Consider the following 24,590-nt stretch of genomic DNA (forward strand, 5'->3'; position numbering starts at 1 on the left):
GAGAACAGGAGCTGGCCCATAAAGTAGTTGTGGTTTGGAAAGCGCTTTCCGGAATGATAATTAGTTCAAAGCCTAGAAGCAGTCAATTACCTGCACCGAACACAAGGAATAAGCACAGAAAATAATGAAAGTTGGTTTTAAAGGATATCAAGGGAGGTTTAACTACAATTTTTGTACTGGAATTTAGGGACATTTGGGTTGTGTTTTGTTCTCTGCTGTTATTTGTGCCACCTCAAAGAGTCTATATCCCAATATTCTAATCTTACATCAGATCTGGGAGTTTCTGGAAGGGCAACTAGCTCTGCTTCTGATTTTCATCCTGCCACAGCACATGTTGCATGGAAAGACAAACAGATGTCTGTGCCTTCTTGCAGAAAGATTACTAGAGTAGGGTTAATTGCAAAGAACTGAAGTTTCTCCTTCTGACTGAGCAGTTTCATGTTTTGAAAGCACATCTTGTGGCCGCTTTTCGACTTTCAGTGTGTTGTTCCACTCCTTGTTGTGTTGGACTTTGTCTTTAAACTCACAGTGCCTTAGAATTTTGCAAATGTATATGTGAAAGGTAAATCATTATGTGATTATGTGATAATTGAATGAAGCCTACTCTAAATTGTGGTGGTTTGACACTGGCTAGACACCAGGTACCTGCCAAGCTGCTCTGTCACTCCTCCTAAGTCCTAACTCTTGAGCACGCCATGAGGTGAAGGAAAGCAGACTCTCTGTGTCTTTGCATCATGACATCAGAAACCTGAGTTATATCTACAATAGCAACCCTGACAACAATGAAAATTCCATTAAAAATCACTCACCGTCAGTAATGTTTGTTCCAAAAATGTAAGAAGGTTTCCTACTCTTACAGCAGCTTTGCTGATGTCAGTGAATTTGTATTGACCATCTCAATGGACAGTGTTACATATCTGCTTGGACACTTGTGTCAGAACTGAGCCAGCAATGTCCTCAGTGCATGACAGCCAAACTGATGCCATGCTTGAATACAAGGTGCATTTAACTTATCAATGGGGCAGATGTCAGACAAGAATACACTGGTGTAACCTAAGTACACGCCATTCTTTAATAAATAAAACCATACATTAAACACTGCACACTCGGAAGAAAAAGTATTTATAGATGATTACCAAACCATTGCACTCATCAAAAAATAAATAAACATTAGTTCAACATATTCAATGGTTTAGAGAGAACTTTGTCAGAAAGGCATGCCCTTGCTTCAAATAAACTAGTATAGTTCTAGTTAGGCAAAACCATTAAATTGTACTGCCTTACGTAAGAAATTACTAAAATCTCATCCATGTAGATAGTTGTAAGCAAAAGATGAGCAACGCCAAGGGAAAAGCTGGTAAAGAGCAAATTTCACCTTCAAGGAGGTACAAGATGCAGAGGGCCCATAATCAGATTGCCCAAGCCATGTACCTCATCACAAAACCATCCTAACAGTCCAGAGCCAGTTCCTCATTTTATCTGATCCTTTTAGAATCAGAAGAAGCAGGTCTTATAGGGTCATGCTTCCCCTTTAGAGCCTTTTGTCACTGTTACAGGAGAGCAACTACATTTTTGACAGTTAGCATCACCTCCAGTGATCATTCTCCTGCTGACAGTGGTGTTAGCACAGAAACAAAAAAATCTGTCCATAAATGGCTTAGTTCTTGCAGTTAGGCTGGTAACAGGCTGTTCCAAATAGGGAAGGTGGAACTGTCTGAAGTAAATCTAGCGAGCCTCTAAAATGAGTTTTGCCTTGAGAAACATTATGCTCATGAATCTGTCTAGATACAGACTCGTGTAGGCTGCCTTCTAGTCATAAACACATTTGAGAAAAGTTCAGGGCAAATTTTTTTCCAGTTCCACAGTAACCTAATAGTAATAATGTTCCAATTTTTAAAGCAGCTTCTAGGTAAGAATTTCAAGGAGTTTCCCAATGATGATGCCATTTTACAAAGGGCAAAATAATGATGTTAAGCAGCTAAATGCTTGGAGTCAGCTTTGCCCAGCCCTTGACTTTAACACAACTGAAGTGAGGGTTCATGTTGACTTTGGGAAGAAGGGAATACTTTGGGAATGTTCAAGTCAGACTCACCTTGGCCAGACATGACAGCCTGTGCAATAGGCTTTGTATGTTCCTGTCTTTCTGCAGTTCCTGCATAAAATATTCACACCTGCATGCAGCATGCCTGCAGAGAAAGCAAGAAAATCCTCAGCTCACTGATGTTTTCAAGCATACAGAGTAAGTAAGGCTGAAAAGTGAACTTTATGTCTGAAGAACTGGCACCAGCCTTTAGAAAAGCTTAGATCCTACTTCAATTCTATTTTCAGGGGGCTGAAATATTTTGAAAATTTGACTGATGGTGTGCTGGAGGGTGATTTTTATTCTGCTGTAGTGAAATAAACAATCATTACCACCTGAGAGTAGAAAATCTTGTCTTTGAATAGCTCATTTGAGGATTATTTTCTCTCAGACTCTGGAAATCCCCAAGAAAGAGGGACTTCCTTCTTGCTCAGAACTTTCTTAGAAGAATCCTTATAGCCTTCTCTATAACCATCTATCACTACCGTTACCTTAAAGCAAATTATGTTGAAAGCTGTTAAGAACAACTTACATAACTAAATAAAGCCTATAGAAATTGTGGGAGAGAAATAACAGAAAAGATAGCATGCATGACTATAAAATAATTCTTTTAGAGAGGAATCTGGGCATATCTGCTTTATGTGTGCACTGCAAACACTATATTAACTGTGGCAGTAGAAGTACATCAAACAAGAACCAGATACATCACAGAATTCTTTACTGTTCAGATTTTATATTAAATCTTGCAACGGGCTTTACGTTATTGTTGTTTCAAAATCTCAGTGAGTTTTCTGGTCCTTGTCTTCAAGACTCTGCACATGTGATTAACAGTTCTGCATTCTCAGGAAGCATGCAGATAAAACTTAGTTCTGCAATACTTTCAGGTCTGCCCATCAGCTTCCAGGTCCAGGTAGTATATCTGTAATACACACTCATTGTCATTATTAGATGCAGCATCTATTGATTCTTTGAAAAAGGTTACAAGTGGGAGAGCAGCCATGCCAAACACCAGGATCTTCAGCATTTCACAATCAAGTACCTTTAAACATTTTGACATTGTTGGGTGGTTTCTTCAGGAAAATATTTCATCACCCAGAAGAGCAAAGCATGTGTGGATTTTCACTGAAACTTCACATAGGTTTTCCTTGTCGAAATTGAACTGTTTCATCTGCATGGAGTTGCCAGTCAATAGCTCCTCTTTCATTCAATTTAGCACTGCAGCAGAGAAGACTGGAAAAATGACAGCCAAGTGTGTTCTGCTTATTCTGTTGCCAGGGCTTCAGTTGCAGAGCTTCCATTGTGAACTTCACATATAGTCTCTCAGGGACCTGTAGCTGGTACAAGAAAATGTTATTTCACATCAAAAGCTACTGTACTTGTATTTCATATCTCTTGCATATACACACATGAAGAGTCATAAACCCAATTAGACCGAGGAGGGCATATGCCCATCCTTGGAGAGAGAAAGCTCAGTCCTGACAGTGTTATATATTTTGACTTCCACTGTGTATATATTTATACAGACTTGTGCATGTGTGTTCTGTCATCATATGGTACCACTGAATTCAGGACAGCTGAAGCTATAAGCTTATCCTTTCTGCATATTTGTGTGACAGAAATGTGGAAGCTCTCCTCTGATTAAACAGAAGTTTCACAATAATCTTCATTTCTCTTCCACTCAGAGGGAAGTGTATTCTGCATTTCATGATCAGTACTTAAACATCTACAACTGGATCATCTCTCCCTCTTTCTAGACTGGGATTTTTTGGGCCCTATTTGGAGTATAGTGCATGCATCCATTTCTCCTGTACATGCCCAGAAAGGATAAGCTACAATCTTTCCTGAGCTTGTATGCGCTCCCCTGAGAACAGAAAGTCCTTGCAGTGTTCTAGGGCTTTTTTTACCCCTTTAACCAGAAGGGTCAAAGGATCAAAACCTTCTCTTCACTCAGAGTCTGCACTGTTAACAGATGCTAACAAATGTTCAGACACACAAGTCTGTTTCTAGGAGAATGAATTTTCAGATGAAATCACCTCAGAAGCCAAGGGAAGTCTTGTGACTGCTCTACCTGGGACCATTTTGTGCCTGGTACAAAGCAGCCATCTTCACATTGTCACAAAGCAGGAGAGCTCAGCATGCTTTTTGGGTTGTTTTTTTTAGGAAAACAAGAACACCAGTAGAACGCAACTGGGCCAAATTCTCTGCGGTGGAAGAAAGAGGTCAGCTCTGTAGACTTCAGAGTGCAGATTTGCATCTGCAATGGTAACATATGTGGCTGAATATTTTCTTGATCTCATTTTTTAAATGTGTTTACTAGATTTTATTTTACCAGTAAATTTATGCAAGTATGATTTATATGTAATAATCCCCATATTTTTTTAATTACCTTGCCATAAAACCTGAATAACTCTCCCTACTTTGATCTCCAACACATTCTGGAGAATACTGCACCAGGCATGCCTAAATCAGTTAAGCCATGCACAGAGCTGTTCCTGCAGGGAAGCTTTCCCACATCAGAAGATTGTGTAATAAAACTTAACACAGCTCATTAATTTTCTCTCTTAACCAATGCATCTGACAAGAAGTGACTTTGAAAACCTAAAGGAATGACACAACTCATATACTTTGCGTGAAACATCTGTTTCCAGCTCCTTTGCTATTAAATTGACATCTTTTTATTTGAAAAGTTCCTTTTATTTCCCAACTTCCTGCAATTGGTAATGTATATATCCCAAAGAGCTTAAATTCACAGCTTTTAAAACTTGATTAACTAAATGCTGGGTTAGTCCTGTCCCAGAGGAAAAATGCCTCTTGTGTAGACAGATTAAGTGGTACAGCCATGCTTTTTAATCAATTATTAAGAATTTGTTTATTCAAGCAATGTCAGACTTCATAAAGCATCAAAACAGACTTCAAATCCCAAAATAATGTAAACACCACTGTGATTGCATAGGAAAATATTAGCATTCTTGGATCTGGAAAATCGATAGAAGGTGAGCATGTCATACTCGCTCTCTCATCCATGAAGGCCACAGACAACATCAGGTTTCCAGCTATGAAGACCCACAAAGCTACTTGCAAAAGCAGAAGTTGCAGAAGTCTTGCATGAGGAATTAAGGTGATTTTCAGCAGAAGCAAAACACCTTAATAACCATGACTTTTCCTTTAAATTCCCATCACTTACCCCCATATTCTTATTAAACTGCTCCCTCAGATTTGCTGCCTTAGTTCCTGGTAAATTGAGGAAAAGACAGAAATAAATATCATGGCAAACTTTTTCAAGATCATTTCATGTTATGTGCAGCTATCAAGCACAGTTAAATTCTGGAAGATTCAGTTCTAGTCTGATGAACAAGATGAATGCATTTAATTGCATGTTGTGTTTGTATGGAAGTTAAGTATTGTTTGGTAACTGGTAAACCAGCTACACCCTACCAACTAATGCAATTTTAAGGCTTTTGAACTTTTTCATATACCCCTCCACCTTCAAAAAGCTTTAATCTTTAGTGTAGTTTAGCAAGGAAGACTAAGCAGTGAAAAACTATAATAAAATGTTTGAGAATCTTTAATTTTAGAAAATTTTTAGGAAAAACAGGTCCATATTTCATATTATGAGCTCCTCCTGGTGTCTTGATTGCTCCGAAAAGATGCTTTTTTTTTCTAAATGGTCCAAAGATTGTCAGTAAAGAGCCAGTCCTGGAAGTCACCTAATCTTCAGACATAATTTTACATTAGATTAATTGGGCAGCACCCTGATGTCACACCCGGCTTGGTGGAATTACGTAAGTGTACAAAGTGCACACAGGAGCCTTTCCTGGATGGGGATCTTAAACAGAATCAACTGGGGAATAGCTTGTTTACCAAGAGGGAGCTTTCTCTCCTCTTCCTTTTTTTCTAGACTGTGTCATCCATCAGCTTTGCATGGAGTTTGAATCCGGGCCCGATGCTTGGCTGCTGCCTGGGAGCCTGGAGGTTGCTCACTCTCTCGGTTCAGTTTCTAGGGAAGAATAGGTTTTGCCAGATCTATTCTCAACCCCTGTCAGTGCCAAGTGTGGGCCTTTTTCTTACACACACTGCACAGACGAGCTGCACTCGAAGGAGTACGTTAGCATGACTCTTTGCTACATTTACACCATGGTGTAAGGAGTGCCCGCTATCAAATAAACTGTGAAGCTTGTGGCAGACTGGCAATTAATGCTGTCATTTTACAGTCCCAGTTAAATCAAATGCACAGCCAGAAAAACAAAAAGAAGGAAGGGGAGGAGAAATATGTCCCTTCTAACATTGCCAAGCTATGCAGTAAGTGGGAAAATAAGGCAGTAGGAGTCCAAGATGAACACAGTACACATAATTTATAGGATCAGAGCAACTGAGCAAACAGAGTGAGCCAGAGATTTTTGACACATGTGGGGAAGACTGCACTCTTTAACCCATGCAGCTTATTTATTTTGGAGAACAAGAAGATGGCTGAAAGGTGCATTGTAGTATGAATCAATCCTGATATTTGCACTTTGGTAACAGCTTGGTGCATCAGTGGCACATTTTAAAGCATGGCTTAAACAGACATGCAGGTATAAAGATGCATGTGGCAGGAGGGATTGGACCACCTGCTCTCTTCCAGCCTGCTTTGCTCTGGTAGTTCTTCTCACCAGAGCTCAGCAGATTTTCCTTTATTTTCACGTTGGAGTGATAGCCAACTTCATTAATCCTACATGTTTCATACCAAAACCTTAACAGGATGGAACACGAGGGTGACTCACCTGAGGAGCTGTTGAAGAGGAGGTCTGGGCTGCCATGCAGCCACATCCCAGGACATCTGGGTGGAACAAGCATTAGCAGCTGTAGCCACTTGTTCTGTCCCACAGAGAAGCTTCAGGTTGCCCAGAAGTCTCCATACTAGCCAAACACAGTACTAAGACATACTTTACATATTTTAGGAGTCCCATCTCAACTGCTTAAACACTCAAGAATGCTACAGATCAGCCACCTTCACCCTGCGAAGTAGGTGATTAACATGGCTGTATTATGAATGCAGAAATAAATAATTTACCCATGTTCACATAGGAAGACTATGGCCAAACTTGTAATAAGATCCAGATTTTCTGCCTCCCACTCTGCTGCACCACAGAAATGTGACATATTTCCACAAGCTGTGCACTAGAAGACAGGGAAAGAGACAGGGAGAAGTCATAAAGGAAAGAAAATCCCCAAGTAGTGTATGGCAATACAAATCTCTCTTCTGCTGTGGTGGTTTAGTGTTTGCAAGTATTAAGGGAAACAAAGGAACTGTCCAAACTTTCCAGGAACAATTACCATTTAGGAGGTCTGAGGAAAGAGGTTCATAACCCAGATGAAATCTTTCATTCTTCGCCTTGTTTTCCTACTGCATAAGAAAGACAGAAATTGCAATTCTGAGAACTAGAGCGGAGAGGGAAGTAAAGACGTGCTGAATCATGTTTAATAAAAAGGTTTATAGCCATTCCTAACAGGATTCTATCCAGCTGGCACATCACATTCCTATCAGAAGCTGCACTCAGTGAATTAGAGGGTGTGTTATTGCTCCAGCAATCTCACCTGGAGACCTATTTAACCTCATTGTAGGAACCCCATTTTTTCCCTAGTAAATCTAGGCCACCAGAAAGTATCATGTAATGATTAAAGTTAGTTTCACATGTCCTGCTTCTACCTGATATTCCAGCCTGAACTGGACCCATTCACAAGAGAAGAAAGTAGAACTATCAAAGTTAAGTACTGGCTGACATGATTGATGCCAAAGAGAATAAAAGATAGAGAACAACACTGGAGAAATTGGCCTCATACAAAAACACAGCCTAAAATTTATGCCCAACTTTTTCTTTTTTCTGCAGTACCACACCAAATATAACTCTGTAGCGTGTAGAACTGGGTGCAAACCCTGTGCAAGAGCTGAGAGAAAAGAAATTGATGCCCCAGTCTCCTTCATACCATGCCTTCACATTTCTCTCACCACTAGCCATTTTCTTTCTCTCCTGTTTCATCATTTTTCTCCTCCACTAGAGCAGAACTTCAAAACATGAAATACAGTGTCCTTTGAGTGTAATTTAAAGTCCTATGGTAGGAAACTTTCAGCAGTATTCATAAAGCCTCACTTATTGAACCTTTGGATTTCATTCGTATCTGAGATATAAAAAAAAAGCACAGACAAATATTCTGACACAAAGAAACTACAGATGATAAAATGCATAACTTAAATGACTTATGAAAAACTGCATTACTGTAAAGTGTGACTATACAGAATATACAGAACAAGATCAATTGACAGGTCAGGAATTATGATACAAAGCAAGCATATGCAAATTGGGAGTCACTCCTCAGCAGATGTCGGGAAGCATAATTAGTTCCAGCACAAAGCTGTCCAACAGGTCTGAGCTTATTGGAGAAATAACGTTATTACAGGGCAACATGCATGACTTGGGCAAATTACTGAGTTTACAAATGAAGCAAGACTGGCTTTGAGATCCACACGAACGGAGAGGTTTGAAAAATTGCCAATAATATGAAAAGCCGGTGCCAAGTTATTCTGGAATCCATATATCTGCCAAATCAGTTGCATATACTGCAGATTAACCCGGTGATACAGGAAGAGAGGCAGGAAAGCTGCGCCTAAGATGTGGGTGCCATTGGAATTTTGCAGCTGCACTTGAACTATAATTGGAACCAGTGGCCATCACTTGCCCATCGTGGGCCCATCACGTGCCTATGCCACGCACATCCCACACCCATCCCATGCACATCCTGCACCCATCCCACACCCATCCCGTGCCCACCCCTCTCTTATCACTCCCCAATCATGCTCCAATCAAGCCCATAACGCATCCATAACATCACAAATCACCCTCTAATCAGGCGCCTATCACACAGCTTTGGAAGGCCCACAGAGGTACGAGGTCCCTTAGGCTCAGAGTCTGAGATGAACATCACCAGAATATGAAATTCCAGTTAATGATCCAGTAGAAAAAGCTTAACTGCATTCCACTGTATCATAACTGGTTAATTTCCTACATGCTTATGCAAATACAAAGTTAACTTCTTTCACCAGCACAGCGCTGAGAGCTCTGTGTTCCTGTCTAGGCTCACATTGCAACTACAGCACAACCAACAAATATTAATAAACATCTTAAGCTGCTCCAACCAAACAGCTCTTGATTCTTTTATAGGGCTAAATTACATAAATTAACAGGAAGATGCAAGAAGCAGTGGTCATTAAATGTTTTTAATGTGTTTGTTTTGCACTAAAGCACAACAGCTTGTAAAACTGTTTTTACAATTTTTGTGGTAACACAAGTCAAGAAGTATTTTAGTGCAGCCAGTTCTCTCAGAGCAGTTAGAAAAGCACCATCATTTGAACTCTTTCAGTGACCCTTTCTGCTAAGAGAAGTAGCAGTAGATCTAAGTCCTCCTAAGAAAAGAGTGCCTGAGACAGCCATTAAAGTATCCACAGTCAGCCACATTTTGGGTCCCATCTGGTGTTGTCATTTGCACCCATGAAAAGTGAACACACACTAAATGGTGACATTTTGACTGATGTTTTCCACAGCCACTAAGTGCAGAAGTGTAGGACTCGTAGGCATCGAGGAGCTGTATGCTGTCTGCTTACACTGGTGGTATCATTTCTCCTTGGGACTGTTGTCACACTTGAGCTTTTTTCCACACATCTCTGGAATATTAGGCAAATCATGTAATCATCTCTGGACTTCATTTCCCTTTTTATAAACTAGGGATAGTATTTTCCAGCTTCGAATGTCACAAACTGATATTTTCTGGAAGAAAATATTTGTTTCAGCTTTCAAATTTCTACTCAATGAATTAAACTCTACAGCTAATTAGAGGCATTTTTACAATTACCCCTTCTGGCAGCAATCTGCATGTTTGCTGCAAGCTCAGAACATTCCCATCACCATAATTTTTACACTGAAGCATCCTCTTTTTTTGTTTGGTTTTTTATTTGTTTTGGTTTTTGGTATATTTTAGAATATTCACCTTAGCAGTAACAGAGCCATTTTGAATTAACTTTCTGCTACACCCATACATTTAATTGTTGATATAGGTGAGTGGGAAGTCCTGGGAAAGTCAAAAATGTGGGGGATTTGAGGAAATAATGAAGCCAGCAAAAGGATAATGAGCTAAAGTTGGGAGCAGGACTAGAAACCATGTAGAATAAATCACTCAATTATAAAAATTACCTTTAACTAGAACTAAAGTGTGGTGTTCTGAAACCTAACTGGAGCAGAAGACTTTGCTTTTACTCTCATGTCACTAGACCTCCTTGCTAGGTATGGTCCATTCAGAAAGGGCTATCTTCTACCCACAGAAACAGGTCAGGTTAAAACCTCCATGGAGTTTCACATCAACTCCTGTTTCCTCAGTCTTCTAAGGTCCATGGCTGGAAAGATCCCTTACTCCAAGCAGACAAAAAAATCTTTCCCTGTAAATAACAAGGGAAGAAGTTTCTACAGAATATAAAATTTAATAAAGATGCACAATAATGGAGGTACTGTGAATGCTAAAAATAAGTAAGTCTTCAAGCATGATCAGAGCTAACACCAACAGGCCAACACCCAATATCTACCAGGTTGTGGCAGAGCTAATACGGTAACAAACATGGCTGTTGTAGGACTTCTTATGTCATTTTCAGAAGCAGAAGCCCTGGTGCATCTGAGAGGGGGTTGAAAATGTTCCTTCTTCCAATGGTATTTTGCCAAGCAGTTCCTGCACTTCTGGCTCTTGCACTCAAACTTTCCATGCTGGGATGCAGGAAAATCCCACCCTACCCAAGAGCTTTTCATAGCCATGCCCTGAGGCACCCACACAAACTCCCATTTGTCGTCCTTGTGTCCTATCTCCTTTTACTGGCTCTAGGCAGCAACCTTCTGCTCATGGTTTTCAGGGTTGCCAAAGGTTTCCTCCTCAGTTTACTTCTCTCTGGTTTAGGGTCTGCTAGGAAACATGAACATTTCATACCCAGGATGATGTTAACAATTGAGGGCATTGTTTCACTTCATTATTTTTACAGAAAACAGTGACAGCAGTAAATACAGTGTGACAGCTGAAATTTCAGAATTACCATCCTGAAAGAGAGCTCTGTAAGGTTCATAAAGCTCACAGTTTCTTAAAGAAAAATTGGTTTTTACTCCGGGCATCTTAGGATCACAGGGTAAATTACTTTGAGTAATAAAAGAGCATGAGACAAGCTGAATCTCTGAGCTTGAGCTCTCCAGCTGACTTTTACTTGTAAGGGATTTTCAGAAACTGGGAATAGCTCAGAAAAGGGTCACAGGAATGGGGCTGCGGCTGGAAAACCAGTTTTTTTCCTGAAAGACTCTATAGATTCAAACTTATCCAAGGTAATTTGAATGCTTGGCTTGATCATAGTTTATAAGCTCATCCATGCCAAAAATATTTCCCATCCTATAAATCATCAAGTCTGCTTTAAGCTTGGAGACAAGGATATGAAAAAGTCCAATGGCTAGAACAGACAAAATCAGACTGAAAATAATGTGCATTCTTACTAGGTAGGTAAATTAGCACTAAAATAGTCTACTAGACATAATATATTCCCTGTCACTTGAAAACTTAATAGCAAAACCAAATGTCTTCCTAAAAAAATAAGATTTGGTTGAATTCAGGTCTACAAGCTCAATGTGAGAATGGCTGGCAGAAATGGTTAAGTCACTGTTAGGATCTGTCCTCTCTCTTGAAATCCAGGAATCGATGCAAGAGCTGCAGTCCTGTGAGAGTATTGTCACACCTTTAATAGTAATTGTCCATTCATGCACAACTACAAATTGTTGTTACTTATCAAAATCAGAGAAGCCTCTTCTTACACAAGGCAAAAAAAGTGTACCTCTCCATAATTTCTAACTGCAGACTCCTGCTGTTGCAAGTCCACAAGCCTCTCAGTAACTTCACAGCTTGCTCAGTTTGCTTAGAGACTTAAAATATGAGGGATCTTTTCTGGCAAAGCAGACTTTGCTAATCAATAATTTTCTGTCCCTGGCTTTACACCTCTGAAGATTAATCAGGAATATAAGGTGGGAACCCAGTGCAAGAGCCCATGAGAGAGCCCAGTAAAAGCCAGGATCATTCAACTTCTGGATTTTTACCAAAAAAAAAAAAAAAAGCCCAGAATATCCCACTGACCACCCATGAATCACAACGTTCTAAAATCAAGTATTTTCTGAAAATGGCTGTTTAATAAGGAAAGCAAAAGCCAAGCTACTGCTTTATGACATAGGCTTTGCCTGTATATTTCAACAAGTACAGTTTGTTCTCCCACATAATACTTTCTCAAGTATTGGGAAATGCATGTAGTACATTTTCTAAAGCATAAATAATTTTCTGAGAAGTCACTAATGAACCCTGCTCTAAACCCTTTGAGAAGCTGAAAATACTGGCGTTCGGGAGCAAAATTAGGGTATCGCACAAAATTCCCAAATTTCTCATGCACAAGTATTTCACCTGACTTTGGTGAAAATAAAATTGATGGACACTCTGCTGTGTCAAGATTATGACTACCTGATGAATGATTGTTCCTGTGGGTGACTCTGCCCTAGAAAGGTGTGCTTTTTTTCCTCCACCTCAGCCAAAATGAATTAGCTCAGCCAAAATGAATTATTTTTGGGGCACTTTGTAGTGACATTCTAGAGGTCCTTTATTATGACTTTTATAACTGGTTATTTGAATACTGGAGTGACATTTAAATATATGTCCATCTATACTGTATATAAATGGAATAAATAGTATATAATTTGCTTCAAAAACATTGCCATCTTGAAGATAATAGAATGTGACTAAAATTTATCCCCTTCTGGCTCTCTTCCCACTGAAGAATTACAGTTTCCCCTGGTAACTCTAACCTGCAAGAAATTCAAAATATTGTGGGTTTGCCAAGTAGAACAGGACTAAAATGACACTGCCAAAACATTAATAACTCATATGCATAGTTCAATTTTTAGAGATTTTTAGGACCATCCAAGACAGGCACCATCCAGGTCGTTATTGATTTTAGACCATGATTTGAATATATGAAAATACATTAAATATTTCAGCTGTACAAATCTCTAGAGCAATTAAAATATAAAAGTTCTGGAACTGCACTATTAAAATTTTAACTAGACAATAAATCTCAGGCTGTGGGGGACCATCAAAAGATTTTTATTGCTCTGTTCTTGCTTTTAACATAAGGATGGTTACAAATTCACTTATTTAATTAATATTATGGTTACATGTGAAATGTTAAAACAACACTGAAGTTCTTGATCTGTAGGTGACTGTTCAATTTTCTCCAAGACATTGCTTAGGAAAAAAAGCCTCTTCTTTACTGAAGTTTTGTGTTTTATAAGCAAATCCAAGTGGTTTTTAAACAATAGTTACAATTTCCTAGACATATACCATTTCCTAATAGGAAAATAACTCTTGATATGATAGTAGTCAGAGCCTACTACTTGTTTAATTTCTCCTTTTAGACTTCTCATAACTAGATAGAAAAGTCACAAGAAAAATGCAACTTTCATTAAACAAGCTGCAAAATAGTCATCCCTGAGAAGCCACTGGGGTATGTTTGTAATCAAATAACTCTCTACATTACTAATGCCTATTTCTGGCTTTCCTACTTTTCTCTGAAGGAAACTGCTCACTACTAAAATATAGCTTTTAATTTGTGGATGGTAAAAATTTAGTACTTAATAAGCATACTTACCAAGGACTTTTAAAAAATTAATAGAAACCAAATAAATCTTGGCTATTAAAAAAAAAAAATCTGACACACAGGTTGAGTTATACCAGCCAGCACAAGTACACAGTAAGATTCCAGATGTGCTATTTTCCTGTACACTGACAGCTATCAAACCCACCCCTGCAATAAAAAAGTCCTGAAATGGGTTTTTAATCAGGTCTAGATTTCCATTAGCCCATGAGGACTGATGTCTGTGTGTTGTGGTTTTTATTCTTTACAGCACATGCCATTGCTCTTAATATGTGGGGAACACATATTAAGTCTAAACCTTTTTTCAGTAACCTCCTGAAATGGATTTTTTTCATATCTAAATTGAAGCCAAATAAACGTTATTAACAGCTGTATTTTTACAAAGTATTTGAAGGAAGGGTTCAACTCAGGATTGCTCAATTAACATTTCCCAGGCACCACACAAGGCCAGAATGTTCGATGCTTGGACAATGTTAAAAAGGCTCTGAAGTATGAAAAAATGTCAAGGGAATTCAAATAACATGACAAGTTTCAATAGAAATAAAATAAACCCCAATCTTTCTCTTTGAAAAACACTCAGAGGCTGGCTTTGTATTAATTCCCATCTTCCTGGAAACTGTTAGATAGCTATCAATTTCTTCTTATATATTTATTGTAAACATTGGTACAAGATGTTCGGATTGTTTCCAGGAAAATCCTGTTAGTTACAGTTGTACAGAATCAATTTCACATAAAAATCATACAGCACAGTTACAGACAAAAAGAAATCTGTAGGCATCTAGGGCAATGAACAAACCACTGTGGTTTAAATCCTTTGCAAAGCTTTAGCAGAACAACTGGCATCAGTAAAAATACTGCAAATTAAAGATATTAGAAGAAGCTGTTTAGGAAAAAGCATTTAACCACAGTAAAAAGGCGAACAGAAAAAAAAAATTACTATTACTATTACTATTGTTTGAGTCCTAAAAGGATGTAATTTACCTCAATCACATCATGCAGACCAGTATTTGGGCTCATTAAGAAGCTGGCATATTTCTTTACTTTGAATAGATGTTGAGAATGTGACATTTTATACCTTTGAAGTGCAAAGATCATTTGCAGTTACTGCCAAATTAATAGTCCACCATACAAAAAAATGGTCAGCCATGTGAAGCTTCTGAACCAGCCTGTCTTCTGCCTTCCCAGTCTGAACGTAGATAACTAACCCTCCAAAAAGCAAACCCAAAATGTATCAGAAAAACCTGACTTAAAATGTCAGTGTAAAGGCATGGTATGAATCACGTGCAGAGTTTAAACTGTCTGTCAGCAATTTCAACACAGACTTTATTTCTGAGGTGAATATGGAGAGACATGTCTGGTTGGTGAAGAGAAGGGTTTCCATTTTGCCATGCCAGGTGAGTCATTCTACTTTTTTCTTCAATTCATCTTTATAGCTCCTACTGGACTGAAGTAACAATATAATTTTATCTCATTCTAATCTATGGCAGTGCTTAGTTTTCACCATACAGACCAGCAGAGCCATGTACTAAACCTAATTCAAAGTTAGAACAGGAAATCCTGGTCCTCTTGTCTTAAGTTTTTCAAGCCTGTCTTTTTTCCTCCTGCAAAAGGCAATGAGTATGCTGTGATACTGCATACATATTTATTTGCCCATCACCTCACCTGTCCCCACAGGTACTGCATGTCTGGCACTGCCCCATGCTATGAAGTATAAGCAGAATTCCAACTGAGATCAATGAGGAGGTCTGTTTAAAAGCCAAAGCAGGCAAACCTTCACGTCTGGAAATTATCCTTGGATTGTCATAGAGCAACAACAACTTACACTAGCTGAAAAGCCATCTCAGGAGGATCTTCTTGCTCCTCTTTCAACTTCAGGCTTGTTCACAGAAACAACCCAAGTCCTGACAGCATCAGAGCCTCATACACCATCTCAGCTCTGAGAGATGAAGCTTTACAAGAAATAAAGACTCGACAGCAGCAGCCCAGCTCTGCAGCCAGCAGCCGCATCCAAGGAGGAGACTCCTTTGCCATCCCTAACCTGAACAACCAAAAGAGGGAAGCAAAAGAACAGGACCAGCTACACTGGCCTTGCCTTTGTGCACAGGAGGGTTTGCACCCTGGGCCTAATGCCTGGAGCCCCACTGTTTTCCTGGGATGCTGCAGGGAGTCTTCTCCAAGCTCAGAGGAGACAGGAATCGGTCTTGCATCTCCCTCATGGTGTCACTTGCTGCAATCCAGACAAAATTCACATCAGAGTGCACAGTGGCACCCATACAACATGAGATGGGATTCCTTCAAGTTTTCATCCACAGCAATGTTGCTTGAGTTTTAGTCAGATCCACACCTGAGTGTTTCTATAAAGTGATGGAATACCATAGAAAGCCTTATGATATCCATGCTCATACCAAATGAGTGCATGATGATTTATGTTTATTAGAGAAAAGAATATCAAAAGAATTAATAATGGTGCTACCGTAGAGCTTTAGAAATAGTTGGTAGCACAGGCTCAGAAACTTAGGAAGTGAATTTGGAGTATGCAGAACAGACTATGAGGTTTTTCTTTTGGTAAATAGCAGTCTGTATGAATACTAAATCAAGTAGACACTTCATTCATCTTTTAATGATTTTTAAGGGTTTTCTAAAGTATTTCTAACAAAAGTCATACAAGCTAACTTTGAAATACTGGCCTTAAAATCCATCAGTTAATCAGTGTGTAGTTCTTAGAGACTGACATGACTTCTTGCCATTTTTCTAACATCCTTAGCTATTTGATTGCTTGCAAAACTAAACTTGTCTTACTTGATCTTGGAGTATAAATAAGCCAGAGCTAACAAAATAAGAAGAATCAGAGCTAGATTACAATTTACAGCATTTTCTGAGGGAATGTTTTCCTTTGGACAATATTTTTTTAAAACAAACCAAACCACAGAGAAATGTGAAAATATCAAACCGCTGAAACACAAGCAAGCTGAACTTCTGGGAATTTTGTTGCTTGGCAAATATATGTTAACAGTAAAGACCCTGGACTGAGCTTGGCTGCAAGAGAAGAGAAAAAAGAGAAGAGAAGAGAAGAGAAGAGAAGAGAAGAGAAGAGAAGAGAAGAGAAGAGAAGAGAAGAGAAGAGAAGAGAAGAGAAGAGAAGAGAAGAGAAGAGAAGAGAAGAGAAGAGAAGAGAAGAGAAGAGAAGAGAAGAGAAGAGGAAGATGCATTGCCAGAAATGATGCCTCAGCCCATGTGATACCTGAATCACTACCTCAAGATTGCACTCTCTCTTCACTGACAATATGGGAAGGGGAGGATGAGCATAGCTCTCACTTAGGCATCATAGGTAAATTAATTACAGCAAATAACTGTTGTCCCAAATGTCCTAAAAGCCATGGACTTCATGAAAATACAGTTTCTCCTGAGAGCATAACATGGCCACCCCAGGCTCATCTTCCAGAGCCCAGTGCAGTGCATGCACACCAAGGAAATACAACAGGCTAAATAGCCTATGCCACAAGAAAAACAGGCACAGAGGAATCACTGAGCTCAGAAACAGCAAACATTTTCTAGAACAATAGTCAAAGGATTCATACTGAAACCTGAAATAAACATACCTGTATGGCACTTAGTCCCTGAGAGACAGCTGCTCTGACACTACCTTTAGAGCAGGACAGAGTAAATCTGTTTAGGCTACCACCTCCTGAGGCACCTCATGGTAAAACTCTCTCAAGCTGATTTTCTTGCCTTCAGCCAGCTGTCTTTCGGTCAATGTAATAACGGGATAGCAAGGCTTCTTCAGACTAGAGTACCTCTGTCAGGTACATGGCTCCTCTGTAAGATCAGCTCTTTTCTCCCACACTTACTTTTTAAATCTCAACAAATCAAGACCATCAAGTTTTCTGTCCAACAAAAGAGGACTCTGAAGCTGCCAGAGGAGAGCTGCTGCTTGGAAAGCATTTACTTTTGTAAAATCCAGCACCTGGAGTAAATCAAGGAATGGTCTTACAGCCATCCATCATGATAGATTTATCTTTCTGAAATTCATCTCTAGTACTTTGGTACTGAATGTAGTTTCTGATACTCACCTATTTGTTATGCTTTGTTTGCTTTCCTGTTAGCATGCTGTGCCTGGGAGAGGAAGGGGTGCCTGTGTGCACCTGCGTTTGCGGTTTGCAAAGGGCTTTGAGATGGAGCTGATTGGGAAGGCACTGTATAAATTGATACACTGTGGTTAAGTCACAGCAAAAGGAAAACAGGCTGCCTAGATACTGAACTTTCAATTTAAACCACAAAGGTAGATGGCAAGCACTAATTCAAGAACAGGTGGCTTTTTGCTCATAATATTTTATGGCTTTCATTGCTTTACAGTGGAATGAGCTAACCCACAGCTCCCCTCTTGACCTACCCAACATCCTCAAGTGTAGTGAAAAACAGGTGTTTGGTATCTTGGCTTTCCCTGAGCATTCCCACAATCCAGGGACTTTTTCAGCAGTCTAAAAAGCCTCTTACTTTCACTTCAGAATTGAAGGCAAATAGCAGAGTGAGTATAGAGTAATGGGTACACACTCAATAACCAAAAACTTTATCCACAAAAGTAATACTTTTCTTTTATATCCTGCCCAAGTAAAATCCAATAAAAGGACAACAGTTCAAAAACTCAGAAAAATCTCGTGGCAATGACTTTAAAATTGGACAATTGATGATGAGCCTGGGGCTGCTGGGAATCACACATTCACTGAAAATGCTGAGTGTATCCACTCCTGGTACAAGACCTCAGTTTAAAAACTTCATTCCAAAGTTGAAAATCCTGATGCCAACTTGATCAAAATATTGCAGCTGGAAACATTTTGTATCCCTCAGATGTAGCCCTCTGTTGATATAATTAGTATTTATAATGTCTCTTGTAGGAACTTTGAGTCATGCTGCAAGACAAAGCCAAGCAATAAGACCCAGTTGTAATGAAAAAAGTAGTCCTGCTAATGCTGAGGCTAAGGGGGGGGGGAAAAAAAGAAAAATAAAACAAAAAAGCAGCAGTAGTTTGATACAAAATCCTAACAAGCAGGTCATATCACAGAGCAAGAGTCTCACGGACTGACACTCTTCTCTCAGTTGCCAGAGTTTCCATTTTCACCTGTGGTGAAAATGTGTGAAGAGAGTACTCTTTATTAAATTACCTGCTAAACCAGTATGGAAAAAAGTCTTTTCTGAGAAGTATAGTACCTTTTCAGAAGTCAGTTGTTTGTTATTTGAATAAATGTATAGATAAATAAATAAATCCAAAGAAAGATTTATAGACCAGTAGGTAGAGAACTTGTGGAAACTATATACTGCTCACCTAGGCAATTTTGACACTTATGATACATATTCTGTGTGGATAAAGCTGTATCAATTCAACTTAGGACTTAATAGGAACTAAGTAGGGGCTGTTCATCTGAAGTGCCTATGACTTCCACATAAACACGGTTGCAGAATGGGATGCCTCCTACTATATTGTAAAGCAATTTATTGGACTCACTACATTCAGTTTAGAAACAATGTGTGACCTGAGAAGAGCGAAAAACATCTGCCTTCTTGTGTTGCATCAGTCCATGGGGGTCTGTAATTTACTTTTTTTTCAACCTTAAATGTTCAAGAATAATGGAAGGGCAAGCCAAGTAATATTAAAAAACCTCAAACAAAATAAAAGCTGAAAAATGTATATACATAAAACAGATCTGTGAAGCTGACGTGAAATATTTCAGATTAACTGGCCAGTTGATTAATGAAGCCAGAAGGAAAAAGTCCAGATCAAGTTTAACGTTATGCGTGTGTGCGCATGCAGACGTGTGTGTGTGTGTGTGTGTGTGTGTGTGTGTGTTTCATGGAGTTCAAGTAACTCATATTTATTCATTCTGATTTCTCTTGCCCTCATCGGTAGCCTACATCTTGCTAATTTATAATTGATTTATTTTACTCACAGGAAAGTTTACAGTTTCTGTTTCAGTATTTAATTGGGGTGGGATGGTAGTTCAAACTGTTTTGCCAAGACATTTAAATGTCAGTTCCATCTCATATAGGTATGGGAAAATGTCATAAATACCTGCAGAAAAAAACCCCACCGTTTTAACTGAAATTCTTAAAACATGAAAGATCATCAGAAAAGCTATAATAACAGTCTCACTAAAAATCAGATATGAGGAATAAGCAGAAAGTTGTTTGCTTCAGAAACAATAAGGCTACAATATATTAGCAGACTAAGGGAACCCACACTGTAACATCAAATCGTGCAATAAAAACTGACATCTCCATCACCATTCCACAGATAAACGTGGGCACATTGGTGCATGTGGGGCTGGAAGCTGGGGAACAATGTGAGTGACAACATTACAGTGTTTGTGTTTGACAGGCTGGTTTTGGCAGCATACATGCATGTATGGCAAGAAATAAGTGTATGGACCTATTTGTGAGGCCCAGAGGAGGAAAACATGCAGCAGGGAAGTTGGTGTCTCAGACTGAGAGTCAGAAGAGCTCATGGAATGAGGAGTGTAGATGTCTCAAAACTTCCCATGGACACCAAAAGATTTCCCAGGGAACCTGAAATGATAAATAAAGACTCAATCTTTTCACATTGTTTTCTCATATTTTTGGTATAAACATGACAAAAGACCTTTGGTTTAGACAGCACATAAATGCTTGTGACAACAGACAGGGAAAAGGAAAAAAATGTCTGGAAGGAAAAAAAGGGAGAGTACAGGAAAATATTTAGAATTTACTTGTAAAAAGTAGGTGCTAGAAAGTGTCATCTTCTCCTTTAAATTAAATATTCCATTTGGGGTCCCTAAGACAAAATATGATGAGGGATTGGGCACACTTTACAGATGAACTCCTGGGCAACCTTCTGAATATACACCACAAGGCAGGAATAGAGATGTCTCTGTGAGATGGCAGCAACTGGTTAAACAGGGACTGATGGAAGCTACGTGGGGCTCAGCAAGGTGTATCCGACTTTTATAATACATATTCCACACAAATGAGCTCTGGAAAGTCAGATGAACAATGAGAGTTAAGAAGGGCTTGAAATTATCATGCCAAAATATATAGAGGAAAACAGAAATGTGAAGAAACCTGCAAATCCAAAAAGGAGCTGAGAATAAGGATTGCCACCTTGTCTTATCAGATTCAAACTTAAAGGCTTTCTAGATGTTTCTACAACACAAAATAACCCCGCTCCTCTACTTAGAAGAGCTTTATAAGGCAGAGGAGTAGAATGTTAACAGCTTCATTTTCTGGTACCAATCTAATAAAAATGCCTTGCTTTAAAATATGTCCACCTTAAAGTCACAAATCAAGCAGTATAGTATATTTCTTACAAATATTTGTAATTACCATGAAGTAGTACAGGAGCCTTAAGAATGCAAAACAAAAAGAGGTCCTGAAGTAAAGCCTATTGACACTACCTCATACTTCACTGCTGCAGACACAAGGGTACAACACGCAGTAAAACTTCTTGCACGTGTCCAAGCTCAAGTCCTGATGCGCCTAAGAGAATAAACAAGGCCAGGAAAGTGATGTCTCAGAAATCAAACCTCTGGGTTAAAAGGCTTTCTCAGTGCTTTCAAATCGATCTACCAGGAGACAGTTTTCTTCCATTAAGGGCATATTCAAAAAAAAAGCTTTTCTGGAGCTGCTGTAGCTGAGTCAGGCACAGCCTACTCACTATTCTTTTTTTTAATGACCTCCTGATCGTTATACAGTCTTGACTAATTTCTGCAATTAGAGAGGCTCATTTTCAGAGACCAAGATGCTAATGTTCTTGAATTAGTTTTTATGGTTCAGGGCTTTTAATTTGAGATTTAAAAACCATCATAGCTCACAAAAAATCAAATAAACTGCAGCTAATGAAATTCACAGAAGTGGAGTGTTCACAGAACATTTCTCACTAGCTTTCCTGGATGATTTATTGACAGCTGGTTGTAAAAACAATTTTATTAAAGGTCATAATGTTTGGTTAGGAAAAAAAAAGTTTAATTTATGGTGTAATTAGCCTTCCTGCAATCGGCATGATGCCAGACCCATCACTTACGAACTTTGGCTGAAATAAGCTTGGTGGTTTTAATTATATCTTTGAGAATGTGTTCAAAGGCAAGACCACAGTGCTGTGGTGTTATTTTCTTTCTATACCCACTTCATGGACATTACAATGGCTACAGTAATAGATTTATTCTACCCACTGGCACATACCCATGGTACAGCACCACCCGAGGAGCACAGCAGAGCCCCCCCCATTTGGGATCTGCTCTCTATCCAAGCCCACTATGAGTGGCTGGGATGGTTTGAGATGTGCAAGAATTACCAGGTTTTCTAAGCAGTTACAGCTTTTTTAAAATACACTTGAAATGTCCTCTTTGCCCTGCCTGTTGTATGGCAGAAAGCCAGAAAGGAGCCCCAGGTTCCCTACCTGGAGGGAGGCACTGTTGCTCCTCTGGAAAGCAAGGACTTCCGTCAAGATACGACCCACGAGTTTTCTCATGTTTCTCCATTTTATCCTTCAGCTCCCAGATGTATTTTGCTGTTCTTTATTTCTGATTCACAACATTAAATTTGGGGGGAAAAAAAAAGAAAAAATTGTATGTGATTAAGGGAGAGCGCCTGTTGCAGGTCTCCAGTAAATCCACAGCCTTTCCCAGATGGGATTAAACTGTTCAACAGGAGCAGGGCCATGGATAATCACTAAGTACTCGTGCACAAAATGCCACTCAGCAATTATCAACCTGGCCGTGAATTTTTATTTCTGCTCCTTTTCACCTTGTTATGGCATGATTTTCCTGAGGTTTCTAAGACCATGAGGTTCACATGGGGAGGTTTAGGTTGGATATTAGAGAAAAATATCTTCACCAAAAGGCTTGTCAAGCAATGAAACAGGCCGTCCAGGGAAGTGGTGGAGTCACCATCCCCAGAGATGTTTAAAAGACATGTAGATATGGCACTTAGGGCCATGGTTCAGTGGTGAACTTGGCAGTGTTGGGTTGATCTTAGAGGTCTTTTCCAACCTAAACAATTCTATAATCCTACATTGTTGTAGTAGAGAGCTGCAAAACCCTTGAAAGATTGCCAAATCCCTCTTAATTTAGGCAGAGCTCCTGATTTGAACTTTGGACAAAGACTTAAAACCTGTATGTAGAGGCAAAGTCAGGACACTGGCTTTTCTTTCACTAAAAGCTGGAAACGACCCCACAAATCTCTCTACTGGAGAAAGAGAGGCATACATGTGAGGATAAGTCCTGTGACAGTCGGTAGGAGAGCATTAAGAGGCCCACATCCTAAAGTGCCAAGTTAATCTCTCCATCCTCCAAGCTGTTCCACACACAGCCCACCCTTCACAGGGTATGTTGTCAAGAAATGTTTCTATGAAACTTAAGACATGAAGATCTGCCTAACACAGTAGAAAAATTATAAATCTAATGCCTAAAAATCCAAGAGTCTTAGCTGTGTTTTATTAGAAAACACTGCACATCAGCCATCCTGCCTGCCTTTGTCATCCATAGCCTTGTAAAAAACTGATCAATGCATCCAGCCATATTTCCATCAATTTTAAGTGAGGCAAAACAGAAAAAGAGCCTGAAAAAAAACCCACAGTTTTTCTGCAGAAGCTCTCCCAGGAGGAACTTCAATTATCTCCCATTGGGAGTCTCAAAACGGGCAAGAAAGGAGCCATGTTAAGCCAGAAAAAAAATCAGAAATGTTAAGACAAACCCAACGTTAATTCCACTTCTTGACTAAAACACTGTTGAAAAGAAAAAAGGGCTCACAGCTGTGGGGCACCTGAGATCTAACACAGAGCTGTCTGATCCAATTAACATTTTTCTCATTTGTGACTACATTTGAGTTCTCTAGGCAGAATATCTCAGAAAGCCTTATCCATCAAACCAACACAAACATTGAAGTAGTGCCTGAAGTTAGTTAGTGGTGAATGTGCACCGATATTCAAGTTTCAAGGGAGAGTTGCATTGCTTGTGAACAGCCTGTCCCAGAGCTGGAAACGTTTGGAAGCACACATCAACAGCACTCAAGATTTTTGTTTTCAAGAAGCCAAAATCACACCGCCAGGTCTTGCTAGACCTGATACTGGAAGTTTTAGTGGCACTGCCTAATGCCTCCTTGAAGCCAATGTCTCAAGGAGGCATTAGTGAGTGAGATGACCCTCTCCTGGTCCCTGCTGTTACCATTAAGCACATAAAGCTGTGTCTAGACATGGCTGAAGTCAAAGCAAAAGGTAAACACATCACTTTCTCTCTTTGTTCAGGTTTCCTTGTCTTTTTTCCCAACTCACTCAAGAACCATCACTCTCTCTCTCTCTCTGTTGCCCTATTTTCTAAGACACGTCATCACTTGCAAGACATGAGCAGGGCCAGGAAATGTGAAATTGTTCAAGAAAAGTAGTTTCTCCCAGTGCCATAGAAAATGAGAGGCTCGGGTTGGGGGAAAGCAGCAAAACAGACAGCTGAGTAACTGCTCGTTAAAATTCTGTTCTGCCTTCCTTAGAAAGTCTATGATCACCAATTAATTCTTTTTACTTTGCTTTTACTAAAATAATGTAATATAGGTTTACAGAATCTCATGAGAACATGAGACAGCCCCTGTAATTTAATCTGAGAAAGACACATGCTTCATCAAAAGAGCAGTTGGTTTCAATGATTTACTAAGAGTCCCAAAGGGTTCTTTTTCTTATTTTTGAATACAATTATTAAATATTATTTGGCAGTATTCTGCTTTTTCTGGCTCAGCTTCTTCCAAACAAATGCT

General features: G+C 39.3%; 1 long non-coding RNA gene across 1 annotated transcript in view; it reads right to left on the reverse strand.

Moving 5' to 3' along the window:
- Positions 1-1,047: 1,047 nt before the first annotated feature.
- The window catches only part of LOC125323313, a 49,854-nt gene continuing 26,311 nt past the window's right edge, over positions 1,048-24,590 (reverse strand). The window contains exons 3-4 of the long non-coding RNA XR_007202476.1: positions 5,265-7,237; positions 1,048-3,414 (exon numbers count right to left, since the gene is read on the reverse strand). This is a non-coding gene — a long non-coding RNA (uncharacterized LOC125323313). The remainder of the gene's footprint in view (positions 3,415-5,264; positions 7,238-24,590) is intronic.

The sequence above is a fragment of the Corvus hawaiiensis genome, chromosome 3 (assembly GCF_020740725.1).
Source record: "Corvus hawaiiensis isolate bCorHaw1 chromosome 3, bCorHaw1.pri.cur, whole genome shotgun sequence".
Lineage (NCBI taxonomy): Eukaryota > Metazoa > Chordata > Aves > Passeriformes > Corvidae > Corvus > Corvus hawaiiensis.